The following is a 14,858-nucleotide window of genomic DNA, read 5'->3' as shown; positions in this document are numbered from 1 at the left end:
GCTCATCTTGCTTTATTGGCTGAGGGAGCCGGCATACAGCTTCCAGGTCATGTGGCCAGCAGGACTAAGCCGCTTCTGGCGAACCAGAGCAGCGCACGGAAACGCCGTTACCTTCCCGCTGGAGTGGTACCTATTGATCTACTTGCACTTTGACGTGCTTTCAAACTGCTAGGTTGGCAGGAGCAGGGACCGAGCAACAGGAGCTCACCCCGTCGTGGGGATTCGAACCGCCGACCTTCTGGTTGGCAGGTCCTAGGCTCTGTGGTTTAACCCACAGCGCCACCCATGTCCCTTTTAAATTTATACATTTCACTAATTTTACAATCATTTAAACATTTCAAAACTTGACTTACTTTCCCCTTTCTGCGGTTCCTTAAATTTATTTTTAATATCTTCTACATATCCAAATTAACTTAATTTGCTCATTTATTCAACCACTTTAAATATCTACTCTTATAAAACTGCAGGTTATTACAATAATCCTGCCAATGTTCTTATCTGTTTACAATTTATCTGTCAATTTTCAATAAACCATTTCCATTCTTTTATAAAAAGTTTGTTATCTTGATTTCTTAGTCTTCTGGTAAGTTTCACCATTTCTGCATATCCTGTAAGTTTTTGTATCCATTCTTCCTTTGCTGGGACTTCTGTTCCTTTCCACTTTTGGGCGAGTAGCATTCTTTCTATAAAGTTTAGAATAGTTCTGTCCCTATAATTCCCAAAAGAAAAGCTTCTGGGTTGTTGTTTTTACAAACATTATTTTAAACATCCTTTTCAATTCATTATATATCATTTCCCAGTAAGCTTTAACCTTACTACTAGACCACCACATACACTTTTCTCTTAGACCATAACGTGCTATAAATTTTATATCCATATTCCACAATCGTTCCCATGCATCCATGTCTATATTATGACCAATATCTATGGCCCAATGTGTCATTGAGGATTTTAATAGCTCATCCTTTGTCTCCCTGACTTCAGCACTTGGTGGTGTAACAGCATCCTTCACTGCATCTGAAGGCAGCGGGCTAGCCTAGCAGGTGGAGATAAGGGCATCTAACACACACACACACACACACACCTCTGTTCTACCCAGCTCTCATCACTGCCTCCTGCCTCCCAGCACCTACCACCTAAGGTGACTGCTTCACTTTGCCTAACAGTAGGGCCGGTCACATGCTACATGGCGCATGTAGCCTGCCTATGTGAGGGTGGTGGTGGTGGTGGTGGTGGAGGTGGGGCTAGCCCAACATGTTCCCACTGGCCCCTTTGTGCATTCAGTACCCACAGGTATATCAGAGTAAACATGTGTGCAGAGCAGGGTGAGCAAGATGATTGAGGGTCTGGAAACCAAGCCTTATGAGGAACAGTCGAAGGATCTGGGTATGTTTAGCCTGGAAAAGGGGAGACTGAGAGAAGATATGTTGTTGTTTGGTTGTTTAGTTGTGTCCGACTCTTCGTGACCCCATGGACCAGAGCACGCCAGGCTCTCCTGTCTTCCACTGCCTCCCGCAGTTTGGTCAAACACATGCTGGTAGCTTTGAGAACACTGTCGAACCATCTCATCCTCTGTCGTCCCCTTCTCCTTGTGCCCTCCATCTTTCCCAACATCAGGGTCTTTTTCAGGGAGTCTTCTCTTCTCATGAGGTGGCCAAAGTATTGGAGCCTCAGCTTCAGGATCTGTCCTTCCAGTGAGCACTCAGGACTGATTTCCTTAAGAATGGATACGTTTGATCTTCTTGCAGTCCATGGGACTTTCAAGAGTCTCCTCCAGCACCAGAATTCAAAAGCATCAATTCTTCGGCGATCAGCCTTCTTTATGGTCCAGCTCTCACTTCCATACATCGCTACTGGGAAAACCATAGCTTTAACTATACGCACCTTTGTTGGCAAGGTGATGTCTCTGCTTTTTAAGATGCTGTCTATGTTTAGCCATCTTTAAATATCTCAAGGGCTGTCAAACGGAAGATGGAGCAAGCTTGTTTTCTCCTGCTCTGGAGGGTAGGACTCGAACCAGTGGCTTCAAGTTACGAGAAAGGAGATTCCAATTCAACATCAGGAAGAACTTTCTGCAAGTAAGAGCTGTTCGATGGTGGAACAGTCTTCCTCAGAAGGTTGTGGAGTCTCCTTCCTTGAAGGTTTCAAAGCAGAGGTTCAATAGCCATCTGTCATAGATGCTTTAGCTGAGATTCCTGCATTGCAGGGGGTTGGATTAGATGACCTCTGAGTCATAGAATCATAGAATCATAGAATCATAGAATCATAGAATCATAGAGTTGGAAGAGACCACAAGGGCCATCGAGTCCAACCCCCTGCCAAGCAGGAAACACCATCAGAGCACTCCTGACATATGATTGTCAAGCCTCTGCTTAAAGACCTCCAAAGAAGGAGACTCCACCACACTCCTTGGCAGCAAATTCCACTGTCAAACAACTCTTACTGTCAGGAAGTTCTTCCTAATGTTTAGGTGGAATCTTTTTTCTTGTAGTTTGGAACCATTGCTCCGTGTCCGCTTCTCTGGAGCAGCAGAAAACAACCTTTCTCCCTCCTCTATGTGACATCCTTTTATATATTTGAACATGGCTATCATATCACCCCTTAACCTCCTCTTCTCCAGGCTAAACATGCCCAGCTCCCTTAGCCGTTCCTCATAAGGCATCGTTTCCAGGCCTTTGACCATTTTGGTTGCCCTCCTCTGGACACGTTCCAGTTTGTCAGTGTCCTTCTTGAACTGTGGTGCCCAGAACTGGACACAGTACTCCAGGTGAGATCTGACCAGAGCAGAATACAGTGGCACTATTACCTCCCTTGATCTGAGGTCCCTTCCAACTTTACAATTATCTGATTCTTTATTGAAGCATAATACTAAACCCATCTACTAAGAAATAAGATACTCTCCATATATTTTTGACTATGGCTCGCATCTGATGAGAGTTGTGATCCCAAATATCTAAAGGACCCTGGGCTGTGGGAGACTGTGGTGTAGGATGGAGCCCACTCCCAGTTAAATGCATACAGGATTGCAGCTTCAGTTGTTCAATACTTCCCTGAAAAGTTTCCCCCGGCTAACGTGTGCCCTCAGCTGAACCTGCCCTGACAGCCTGGCTTGAGATTTTAACATCTCGTTTTGTATGCCGGTCCTGACCAAGCCAGTCGAATGAGCTGTGCATTGCAGGTGTAATTTGTAGACCTGGAGAACAGTCAGGTTCCCCTAGATTTGAATCTGAAATAGGAGCAATAATCGCCATTGCCAGCTATTACTCACCCGGAATGTCAGCTCCAAATGCAAATCGCAGGCCTTATATATACCAACATTTCACGTACTGTCTTCATTGGGCATATTTACCATCTAATTACCTGTCAAGGCGGGCATACATTCTAGTTAGTTAGCGGCAATTTATGAGCAGAGGGCCACTACGTGTGTAATGTTTCTAAAACTTATTTGTCTTCAGCTCCTAAACAGGTGATCCATTGGTGTTATATAATGCCATGGTTTTCAAACGTTCCACTGTCAGGAGAGCATTTTCACTGAGGAGCATCTGTAGGCTTGACACTGACTCCTTCATGTTGCGAAGGATTCTGGGACCTATGCTGTAAGTCGCTTCGGGTTGCCCTGGGCAAGATAAAGCGACTAACAAATTTAATACATTAATCATAATACAGTAATACCCTGAGTTACAGCCACTTCAGGTTGCGTATTTTCGGGTTGCGGACCGCCGAAACCCAGAAGTACCGGAATGGGTTATTTTTGGGTTTCGGTGGTCGCGCATGCGCAACATGGCCTGGGCTGATGGGAACTGTAGTTCACCAACTTCTGAAGGGTCTAACATTCCCCACAGGTGTTTTATTATCTTATAGTCTTAAGAAAGTGCATTCTTACTCTGGGTAACTATCAATATTGTACAAAGTGTACTGCATTTGTTAGGAAATGTATTTTAATTGGACTGGGGAGAAGACATGACATGACATTCTCGTAGGTCAGCTGACCTTATGGATGTGTCCCATGAGGTTCCTGTAGATCAGCTGGTCTCCTGATTGAGTCACATGGGGATTGATGACTTCCCTGTAGGACAAGTCCTCAGATCTTGCATACAGGTAGCAATTTTGGGGGCATGGACTCAAACTTACTGCTTGTTGTTGTTTAGTCGTTTAGTCGTGTCCGACTCTTCGTGACCCCATGGACCAGAGCATGCCAGGCACTCCTGTCTTCCACTGCCTCCCGCAGTTTAGTCAAACTCATGCTGGTAGTTACAGATAGGTAGCCGTGTTGGTCTGCCATAGTCAAAACAAAACAAATTCCTTCCAGTAGCACCTTAAAGACCAACTAAGTCAGTTCTTGGTATGAGCTTTCGTGTGCATGCACACTTCTTCAGATACACACCTGGTATCATGCTGGTAGCTTCAAGAACTCTGTCCCACCATCTCGTCCTCTGTCGTCCCCTTCTCCTTGTGCCCTCCATCTTTCCCAACATCAGGCTCTTTTCCAGGAAGTCTTCTCTTCTCATGAGGTGGCCTAGTACTGCTAGCCCACAGCAAGCCAGTTGGGCTTACCTGTTATCAAAGCCAGTAGAAGCTGGCTTTCCGAAAGCCTCACTCCTCTGGTACTTGGCAATGCTTGATGAGGTCTGAATTGTGTGCATGACAAATTTGGCAGTGACAGGGAGCGATCTGTGCAATTTTGGTCAGATTCTACAGAAATGGGATAAAAGCAACCTCTGAAAAAGAAAAACAGTCTTTCTTATAGTGGGAAAACAGTGAGATTCTTCTGGTTTCCCCTTAGATTTGAGTTCTACAAGCATTACTTTGATGCTTATTGCTTCTCTTCTAATGTAAATCTATTGTTATTTTTTCCTTGTCAAAACATATCTGAGGGGGGAAAGATGTAATAAAACAGAAAACATGGATAATGTACAGTTTATACAGGAACCATTTAGAAAACGTACTTATGTGCTCTCAGGCAAAGGGTTCAGCAGCCAGCCTTACAGTTTCCCCCCATCCATAATGGACTGCCTGGGATAATTAGACTAATTATGTTTCCATCTTGCAATTTCTCTGATTTATGGACCTGGCTGCCTAGCTTGTTTCTGTAATGAGTGAAAATGTCTGAGGACTCCGATTCACTAAATATGATTTAGAACACATCTCTTTAAAATGATAGGCAGTCAATATTCTTCCCTGACCTTTCATGCTGGCTGAAGGCTCACAGTTAATTTTGTATGGTATGATCCGTAATGTGTGATTAATCATACGACTGACACGGCTCTCATTTCGAGATGTAAGTTTTACACAGCATGCCTGGGGCAGAAGGCTTCTGCAAGGGTGAGGAGTCTGCATTCGTCCAGATGTTAGACTACAGTTCCCATAATCCCTGGTCCTTGGCCTTGCTGAATGAAGCTGATGGGAGTTGGAGTCTGGCCAGATCAGGTTACTATGCTCAATCCTGTTCTAGGGCAACAGGATTAACAGGAAAGCAGGTATCCTGCACTGTGAAAAAGGGGATTTTGGCATGAACAGTAGTTTATCATGCAGGGATGAGAAAAGCTTTGACCGCCAAAATTGGGCAGCAATTTTTCATACTGATTCTCTTCTGGGGAAGATTCCAGAGACCACATGTCAGGGGTGGGTGGGACCAGAGACGAAAATGGGAAAAGCAATGGATGTAAATTTTTGCCTTTGCACAGTACACTGGTTTCTATACAGACTCACACATTCCTCTCTACAGTGGTACCTCATGTTACATTTGCTTCATGTTACATTTTTTCAGGTTGCGTCCCGCGGCGACCCGGAAGTACCAGAAAGGGTTACTTCCGGGTTTCGCCACTCGCGCAAAATGACGTCACACACATGCGCAGAAGCGGCGAATCACAACCCGTGCGTGCGCAGACGCGCCGCTGCGGGTTGCATTCCTTTCATGTTGTGAACGGGCCTCTGGAACGGATCCCGTTTGCAAACAGAGGTTCCACTGTATCTTTCTTCAAGGCAACCACGAGGAATTTTCAGAGCTTGAGGACACATTTCAGCCTGGCAAAAACACTCAAGGAGGGTGCGAAGTAGAGTCTTTGTAGCTGTGGGGTGTGTTGACTTGGGCCAAGACCGTTGTGTCAAGGAGCTGTCAACAAGACAGGTCATCTACAGGGCAGGCACACACGGAAGGCATGGAAGGCAATTAGCTCTTTATTAGCAGAAAAAAACAACACAGCAATGTCCCCAGTCCATCTTTTTTTTCCTCTCTGTTTAATAATGTCAGCTTTATTCAATGTTTTGGTTCTACGGTTTTAGCAAACAACTGTCAGGATCTTCTGTATGTTGGTGGAGCTTTTGTTTTGTTTTTTGTTTTTGTTTTTTCCATTTTATTTTATTCACATATTTTCCAGTTTTTTGCGATGAGTATCCTTGCTGCCGTTGTTGCATACATAAAGAATGTTCGGTCCTTCTTTAACACCTTCTGGTCGACAATACCCAGAAGGAAGGCCTCTGGTTTCTTAGTGAAGGTATATTTAAATACCTTTTTCAGCTCATTATATATCATTTCCCAGAAGACCTTTACCCTAGGGCATGTCCACCAGAGGTGAAAGAATGTTCCTTCATTTTCTTTACATTTCCAACATTTATTATCAGACGAATGGTACATTTTGGCGAGTTTAACTGGGGTCATGTACCATCTATATATCATTTTCATTACATTTTCCTTCAGAGCATTACATGCGGTGAAGTTCAGCCCAGTGGTCCACAACCTTTCCCAGTCCTCAAACATAATGTTATGCCCAATGTCCTGTGCCCACTTTATCATAGCTGATTTAACCATTTCGTCTTTTGTATTCCATTCTAACAGCAAGTTATACATTCTAGATAATACCTTAGTCTTTGGTTCTAACAATTCTGTTTCTAACTTCGATTTCTCCACCTGGAACCCTAACTTTTTGTCATTTTTAAAAACTTCTTTAATCTGAGCGTGGTTTTTGTTTTTGTTTTTTCCATTTTATTTTATTCACATAATATACATTCTTTACAACAAACAACTCCAAAATAACCAGAAAACTCCACAATAAAATCATATGTAAAAATCATGTCTCATGTTTTCATTTACACTGATCTCCTCTCTGATACCTTTACTTGTTATTTCTTGCTGCTTTCTGCTTTCCTTATAGAATCTTTATAAAAAATTAAATCTCTTAAATACTATACTAATCTTTAACAATTTCAATTAATCCCTTCACCTCCGTCCCCCGCAGCCCAGGACTTCCCTCCACATATGTGTGATCTTCTTTACCTACTATTATTTTTGATATTGTTGCATTATTCACTTTATTTGTTATTCCATCCTTGATATATCTTCTTGCGCCTTTTAAACCGGTCCATCTTAACTCAACGAAGGCATTGCTGAAACTCAGCACTAGGCATCCCCTTTGCCCTCTATCCTCTCACTCTGGATCCCTCTCAAGCAGGCTGCATCGAGAAGGTGAGCTCCTCCTGTCTGATGTATTTCTCAGATTTATTAGAAGGGAATGAATGTTGCGTGATTGGTTCAACAGCACAAGTCACATCATATGGGGACTTCCAGCCAGGAAAAATGGCGGGTGCCACAGCAGCGAGCAGCTTTTCAAGCGAGCCAGAGCCAACTCCGTTCCTCAAGTGGGGAGGTCAGAAGAGGAGCAGAGTCAGCAGGACTGGGAATGTCTATGAACACACCGTGACTATCAGCTTCTCATCCTGTCCTGGAAAACCCTCCTTCTCCTGACATTCCTTGATCGTTCAAGTCTCCTGCTTCTATCAGTTCCCAGCTCGTCTCTTCTGATGACTTCTCAGGGCCCAGGCTCTAAGGCAGGGGTAGGCAACCTAAGGCCCGTGGGCCAGATGCGGCCCAATCGCCTTCTCAATCCAACTCGCGGATGGTCCGGGAATCAGCGTGTTTTTAGAGAGTAGAATGTGTCTTTCAGGGAACTGACATCGGAGCGAGAGGTGGAGGCTAGGCTCCAAAGCGATGCAGGAGAGGGGACCAGCAGGGGGGAAGGAATTCAGCGTAACACCAGTAGAGAAGGGAGGGAGATGGAGGATTCGGAGAGAGGTCTCCAAGACTCTTCACCGAGAACAGTGGAGAGAGCATGGGCATGCCTCTGCCCATTCCTTCCTTGCGCAGAAGAGTCCCGCGCAGGGAGAGTAGGCGGAGACTTGGCGTCAAACAGCTTCTATGCTGGAAGCGGTTCAAGAAACGCCCACTGACGGATTCTGCAAGCAACTGAACAGCCATGGAGTGAGGGCTGTCAGCCAAGGCATGGTTAGCCAGGCGATCTAGCCAAAAGTAACGGCAACTTACGCACAAGTAACCCTTTATAACCATTACAGTGTCCTTATATTTAAAGTGCACCTCTGGGTTATTTGTGGGGCCTGCCTGGTGTTTTTACATGAGTAAAATGTGTGCTTTTATTTAAAATGCATCTCTGGGTTATTTGTGGGGCATAGGAATTCATTCTTTTTCCACCTTCCAAAATATAGTCCGGCCCACCACATGGTCTGAGGGAAGGTGGACCGGCCCCCTGCTGAAAAAGCTTGCTGACCCCTGCTCTAAGGTGTCATCTTCAGAGCCCTCCCGGCAAGGGGGAGAGGTCTTGAGAGGCAGGCTCCCACCACTCTTCTTCATCCAGCCTGTCCCTGACACCCTGTCTGAATCCCTGGAGACCAGCTGCTGCCAGACAGTGAAGACCAGGGGTTAAGAACCTGCACCCCGCAGGACTTATTAGCCTCCTCTGCTCCCTCATTTGGCCTGCCAGGTCAGTTTTGCCAACCCACCTGCCAATCACCTGCTGACATACAGTGTCAGGTTTGGGCAAGGGAAAAGGCAGGTGAGCTAGGCTAAAAGAGGTGTCTGAAGCCACGTTGTTCAGATGGTTGTTGGTGCTTCAGAAGCCTCACATGCTGGACTTCTGAAGATCTTCATGACTTCTAAGCAGAGTAAGGTTACCAGATTTTTTTCAACGAATCCGGGGATGCTTTTTTTAAAAAAAGAGAAAAAAAGTTATTAAAAAAAATTAAGAAGTAATATCTTCTCTTCTGTGGTCTCCTCTGTCGTGTGGCCTTCCTCTGGGACTTTGAAGTCCTGCTCTCTTGGAGCACTAGCCACCATGGAGTAGGCTTGGGTGGGGCCTGGGCTCAGCCACGTGTCCTTGCTCTCCTACCTCTCCTCCCAGCGGCGTAGCGTGGGTTGTCAGCACCCGGGGCAAGGCAAGTAATTTGCGCCCCTAACCCCTAACCTGCCGCCGCTGCCAGCTTCTTCTTGCTGCTGGCTAGGCTGGTTGGGTGTGGTTCTCTCCCGCGCTCAGCGCTGCGCTGGGCGGCCGCTGCACTGTCCCTCCCCCAGATAGTCCCTACCTCACTCTCTCTCCGCTCCGCACCGCAACACACGCCTGGCACCCTCCCCCTCCACAGTAGGCGGCGACCAGGCAGCTCGGATCGGATTCGCACAGCCAGCACTGCAGTGAGAGAGAGTGAGTGAGCCAGGTAGGGGCAGAGAGCTGCGAGCGCGAGCGCGCCCCCCCCCAAATGTTGCGCCCGGTGTGGCTGGCCGCCCCTGCACCCCCCACGCTACGCCACTGTCTCCTCCTCAGCGGCAGCGGTCGCAGCAGTGTGGCAAGGTTGGGGCTGCCCTCTTTTTTCGCCTTCCTCTTTCTCTCTCTTCCTTTTCCCTCTCCTCTTCTCTTTCTCCCTGCATCAGTTCTGGGGTTTTCCTGGCCCCAGAACACAGCTGGGCAGTGGCCAGGTGGCTGGCACTCTCACTCCTGGCTCTATTTGGGTCACGGGGGAGGGTCAGCAGTTCCCCCAGTTGACGCGCCAGTTGTCCCCCATTCCCCCTTGGCAGTGGCGGCAGCAGCGGCAGTCTCAGTAGCCCGGAGCCAGCCTGGTAGCGGAGTTGGCTCTGGCTCGCTTGAGAAGCTGCTCACTGCTGTGGCACCCGCCATTTTTCCTGGCTGGAAGTCCCCATATGATGTGTCTTGTGCCGTTGAACCAATCACGCAACATTCATTCCCTTCTAATAAATCTACAACACTTAAAATATAAATCCAGGGATAGTAAATGGAATCTGAGGACATTCCGGGGACAGATTATGTCCAGGGACAGATTTGTAAATCCAGGGACTGTCTCCAGAAAATAGGGACATCTGGTAACCATACAGTAGAGGGCCTCATGCAAATAACTCTGCACGGTACTTTGAAGTCTTACCAATCAGCTGGTTGTGGGGACCTCAAAGCGCCATGTCACCTGATTTCACTGCAATGTCAGGCGACTGACAGGTATGGCTGCCACAGCTCCCTGATGCAGTGGAATCACCATACTTTTTATCTCAAGTAGACACGAGCGGCATTGTGGAGGGTTATATAGGGGCCTCCCCACACATCCTTCAGATTTATACCAGTTTCGCTGCCTTGCCTTTTCTGCAGAGGATCCTACAGATATTCAGTTTTAAGAGCTCCCCGCGGATGGGAATGGGGCAAAGCCCAGGGAGTGGCACCTGCCATCATACCCTTTAATCCAGCTCTGGTGATGGGAAACTCAAGAAGAGATGCAGTCAATCTTTCTTCATTCCCACTGCTCCAACGGAAAATCTATTAGGCTGTTATTGGTTCTCTTGAAACCACTCAAAAGCTTCCAGATAGCAATTCTCTCTCTCTCTCTCTCTCTCTCTCTCTCTCTGTGTGTGTGTGTGTGTGTGTGTAGCCGATGCACTTGACTCACCTCAGGCAAAAGTCCTTCTAGGCCTCACTGCGTCCAAACTGATACAGTGGTACCTCTAGTTACGAATTCAATTCGTTCCGGAGGTCCGTTCTGAACCTGAAACTGTTCTGAACTAGAGGCGTGCTTTCGCTAATGGGGCCTCTTGCTGTCGCTGTGCCACCAGGACATGATTTCCATTCTCATCCTGGGGCAAAGTTCTCAACTTGAGGTAACTCTTCCAGGTTAGCGGAGTTTGTAACCTGTAGCGTTTGTAACCTGAGGCGTTTGTAACTCGAGGTACCACTGTACTTGCATGAGAGGAGGGATGTGTGAGCCATCCTCTCAGTCCCTGTAGCTTTCGCTTGGGTTTCTCTGTCTGCTTCTGCCATAAAGAACTTTTGAAATGGCTGCCATAAGCAGCATGCTTTATGTCAGTCTGTCCAGCTATAATGTGGAGTTTCCAGAGAAGAGTTATCCATTCCAATGCTGATGCAAAGTGAAAACAAAACAAAGCCAGGAAACTTGATACAAATTTCAGACTTTGTGTATGCTAAATACCTAGCCTGGAAGAAGAAGAGTTTGGATTTGATATCCCACTTTATCATTACCCGAAGGAGTCTCAAAGTGGCTAACATTCTCCTTTCCCCTCCTCCTGCTGCAACCCCATAGTCTCCTTTGACTGGACTTAACTGTCCAGGGGTCCTTTACCATAGGTTCTAACTGTTTTGTTGATGATTTGTCAATTATTTAATATGATTTATGCTGTGTTCTGTTATGTTACTGTTATGAAGAAGAAGAAGAAGAAGAAGAAGAAGAAGAAGAAGAGGAGGAGGAGGAGGAGTTTGGATTTGATATCCTGCTTTATCACTACCCTAAGGAGTCTCAAAGCGGCTAACATTCTCCTTTCTCTTCTCCCTTCCTCCCCCACAAGAAACACTCTGTGAGGTGAGTGAGGCTGAGAGACTTCAGAGAAGTGTGACTGGCCCAAAGTCACCCAGCAGCTGCATGTGGACGAGCGGAGACGCGAACCCGGTTCCCCAGATTACGAGACTACCGCTCTGAACCAGGACCCAGGTCCACTTCGCTTCTGATCTCCAGTATCTAGAGCAGGGGTGCCCAAACTTTTTTTCAAAGAGGGCCAGATCTGATGAAGTGAACACGCATGAGGGCCGACCAAAGTTGTTGTGCTTTTTTTAGGATTTGACTCCTAAACTGCCACAGGGGCTGGATTAGACTTTGGACATGCCTGGCATAGGTAACTCTCTCCCCCAGTGGAAGGGCACAGCCAGAGGGCATAAGAGAAAGGGCCGAAGAGCTGCCACCATTGGCCCCTCTTCTTTGCATGTGTCTATTGAGGCAATCAGCTAACTCTGCCTAAAAACACAGTCAGCTCTGTAGAGGAGCTTTGAGCCATTAGTTGCAGTGTAAGAGTCAATAATGTTGCCACAGACTCTATAAATCAAACAGTTCTGAAAGCCACCCACCCACTTCAAACAGCAATCTGAAATAAACATGGGGGGGGGGAGAATCACATCATTTTCTACAAATGCTAGGTGGACATCTTGCTACTTGTTTGCATGCGCTCAATATAAAAACAAGTGGAGGTTTCCTGAATGCATGTAAAGTGGAGGTTTCCTGTGTAGAACGGCCGGCGCCGCTAGAGGGCAGACGTTCTCTGGCTTGTAGGCTGCCGCGCATGCGCCGAAGAGGCGGCTTTCTTGTGTAAAAAAAAAAAGCAAGAATAAAAGGTGAAGGCTGGCAGCCGCCGCCGGCTACACAGGCCACATGACGAGGTCTGGTGGGCCGGATTCGGCCCGCGGGCCTTGTGTTTGACACCCGTGATCTAGAGGTATTGCCAGAGATAATCCTCCCAGGAACTTGCTGGTGTTGTAAACAAAAATTGCCCTTTTCCCTTATGAGGTATCCAAGAGGAGGTTAAGGGGTGATATGATAGCCATGTTCAAATATATAAAAGGATGTCACATAGAGGAGGGAGAAAGGTTGTTTTCTGCTGCTCCAGAGAAGCGGACACGGAGCAATGGTTCCAAACTACAAGAAAGAAGATTCCACCTAAACATTAGGAAGAACTTCCTGACAGTAAGAGCTGTTTGACAGTGGAATTTGCTGCCAAGGAGTGTGGTGGAGTCTCCTTCTTTGGAGGTCTTTAAGCAGAGACTTGACAACCATATGTCAGGAGTGCTCTGATGGTGTTTCCTGCTTGGCAGGGGGTTGGACTCGATGGCCCTTGTGGTCTCTTCCAACTCTATGATTCTATGATTCTATGATTCTATGATTCTATGATTCTATGATTCTATGATTCTATGATTCTACGATTCCTGTGCTGATCTATGTACGTGCTTGGTTGGTACACTTATGAACATTTAACATATATCTAAGACATCAAAATTCCTATCACACTGGTGAAGGGTTTGTTGTCGTTGTCATCATATTGCACTGTCTCGAGATAAGGGAGTGCACCTCTGGGGATGAAGTCAAACCAAATAATAATGATAATATTGTGCTCCTGAACCTGGAAGATCTATTCGGTTTTCACAACTAAATGCCATTGGTAAATTTATCCTCTGAACAGCGATTCAAAACTTAAAATCCCATTGGAACATCAGTTCCAGACTTCTGAGCAGGTTTTTCTTTCTCTTTTTCATGTAACGATCCCCAAAGACAATCCTTGCGAACACGGCTCTGACTTTTCTTAGGCCTAATACCTATTCATCTTCAGGAGAGACCTAACAATAGGAAGCAGAGATGGCTCCTGATAGCATTCAGGCAGTGGGCCAACTTTTCCTAGACTATTCAGATTATTGTGGTCAAGTGCAAGATAGAGGTTTGCCTTTGATCTCCACAAAACGATCATGGCCAAAACTCAGGAGACTTTCTGCAAAAAAATGAAAAACAACCAGCCAGCTTTTTCAAGCAAACTGATCAAGCTGCTTGATTTTCTGGCTTTCAGAGGAACATAATGAATATCAGCAGGATTTATTTATTTCATCAAATTTATTCACCCCATTTAAAAAAAAAAAAAGTGGGTTGAGACAGATGCTTCTTCCTGATGGCCGAATAATCCTTAGATAAGTCCCACTTATATCAGCTTTTAAGAACATGAGAAGAGCCTGCTAGATCAGACCAGTGGTCCATCTAGTCCTGTATCCAGTTCTCACAAGGGCCAACTAGATGCCTGTAGGAACCCTCAATCAGGATTCGAACACAAGAGCACTCTCCCTTCCTGTAGTTTCCAGTAGTAATAATAATAATAATAATAATAATAATAATAATAATAATAATAGTATTTATATCCCGCCCTCCCCAGCCGAAGCCGGGCTCAGGGCGGCTAACAACAATAAAATATTACAACATTCTAAAATCATTTCATTATAAAATTAATTCAAATCAAATTGATAGCAACCATTAGGCTAAAGTTCTGTGAAGATTGCCAAAGGAGGGAGTCAGGCTGTGCCCTGACCAAAGGCCTGGTGGAACAGCTCTGTCTTGCAGGCCCTGTAGAAAGATGTCAAGTCCCACAAGGCCCTGGTCTCTTGTGACAGAGCGTTCCACCAGATCGGGGCCACAGCCAAAAAAAACCTGGCTCTGGTTGAGGCCAGCCTAACCTCTCTGTGGCCTGGGACCTTCAGGATGTTTTTGTTTGAAGACCGTAAGTTCCTCTGTGGGACATACCAGGAGATGCAGTCCCGTAAGTACGAGGGTCCTAGGCTGTCTAGGGCTTTAAAGGTTAAAACCAGCAGCTTAAACCTGATCCTGTACTCCACCGGGAGCCAGTGCAGCTGGTATAGCACCGGGTGAATGTGATCTTGCAGCGAGGACCCCGTAAGTAACTGGTAGTCAGAAGCATCAGTGCCGTTGACTGTGGAGACAGAGCATAACCATCATGGCCAGTAGCCACTGATAGCTTTATGAAGAAGAAGAAGGAGGAGGAGGAGGAGGAGGGAAAGAGAACTTGCTGAATTGCAACTTATTACCAAACTTAAAACCATGGAGAGACCTGGTCTGAATAGAGACATTGGATTCTTATCTCATTATACATGACAAAGCTATTTTTAGCCATCTCACCCCTTGCTTTTTCCTGCAACACCAATTGCAGTTGTTAACAGTCGTCAACAGGTTTACCACACCTA

This window comes from Podarcis erhardii (assembly GCF_964252035.2).
Source record: "Podarcis erhardii genome assembly, chromosome: 3".
In the NCBI taxonomy this organism is placed as follows: Eukaryota; Metazoa; Chordata; class Lepidosauria; order Squamata; family Lacertidae; genus Podarcis; species Podarcis erhardii.
Note: the sequence above shows the minus strand (reverse complement) of the source record.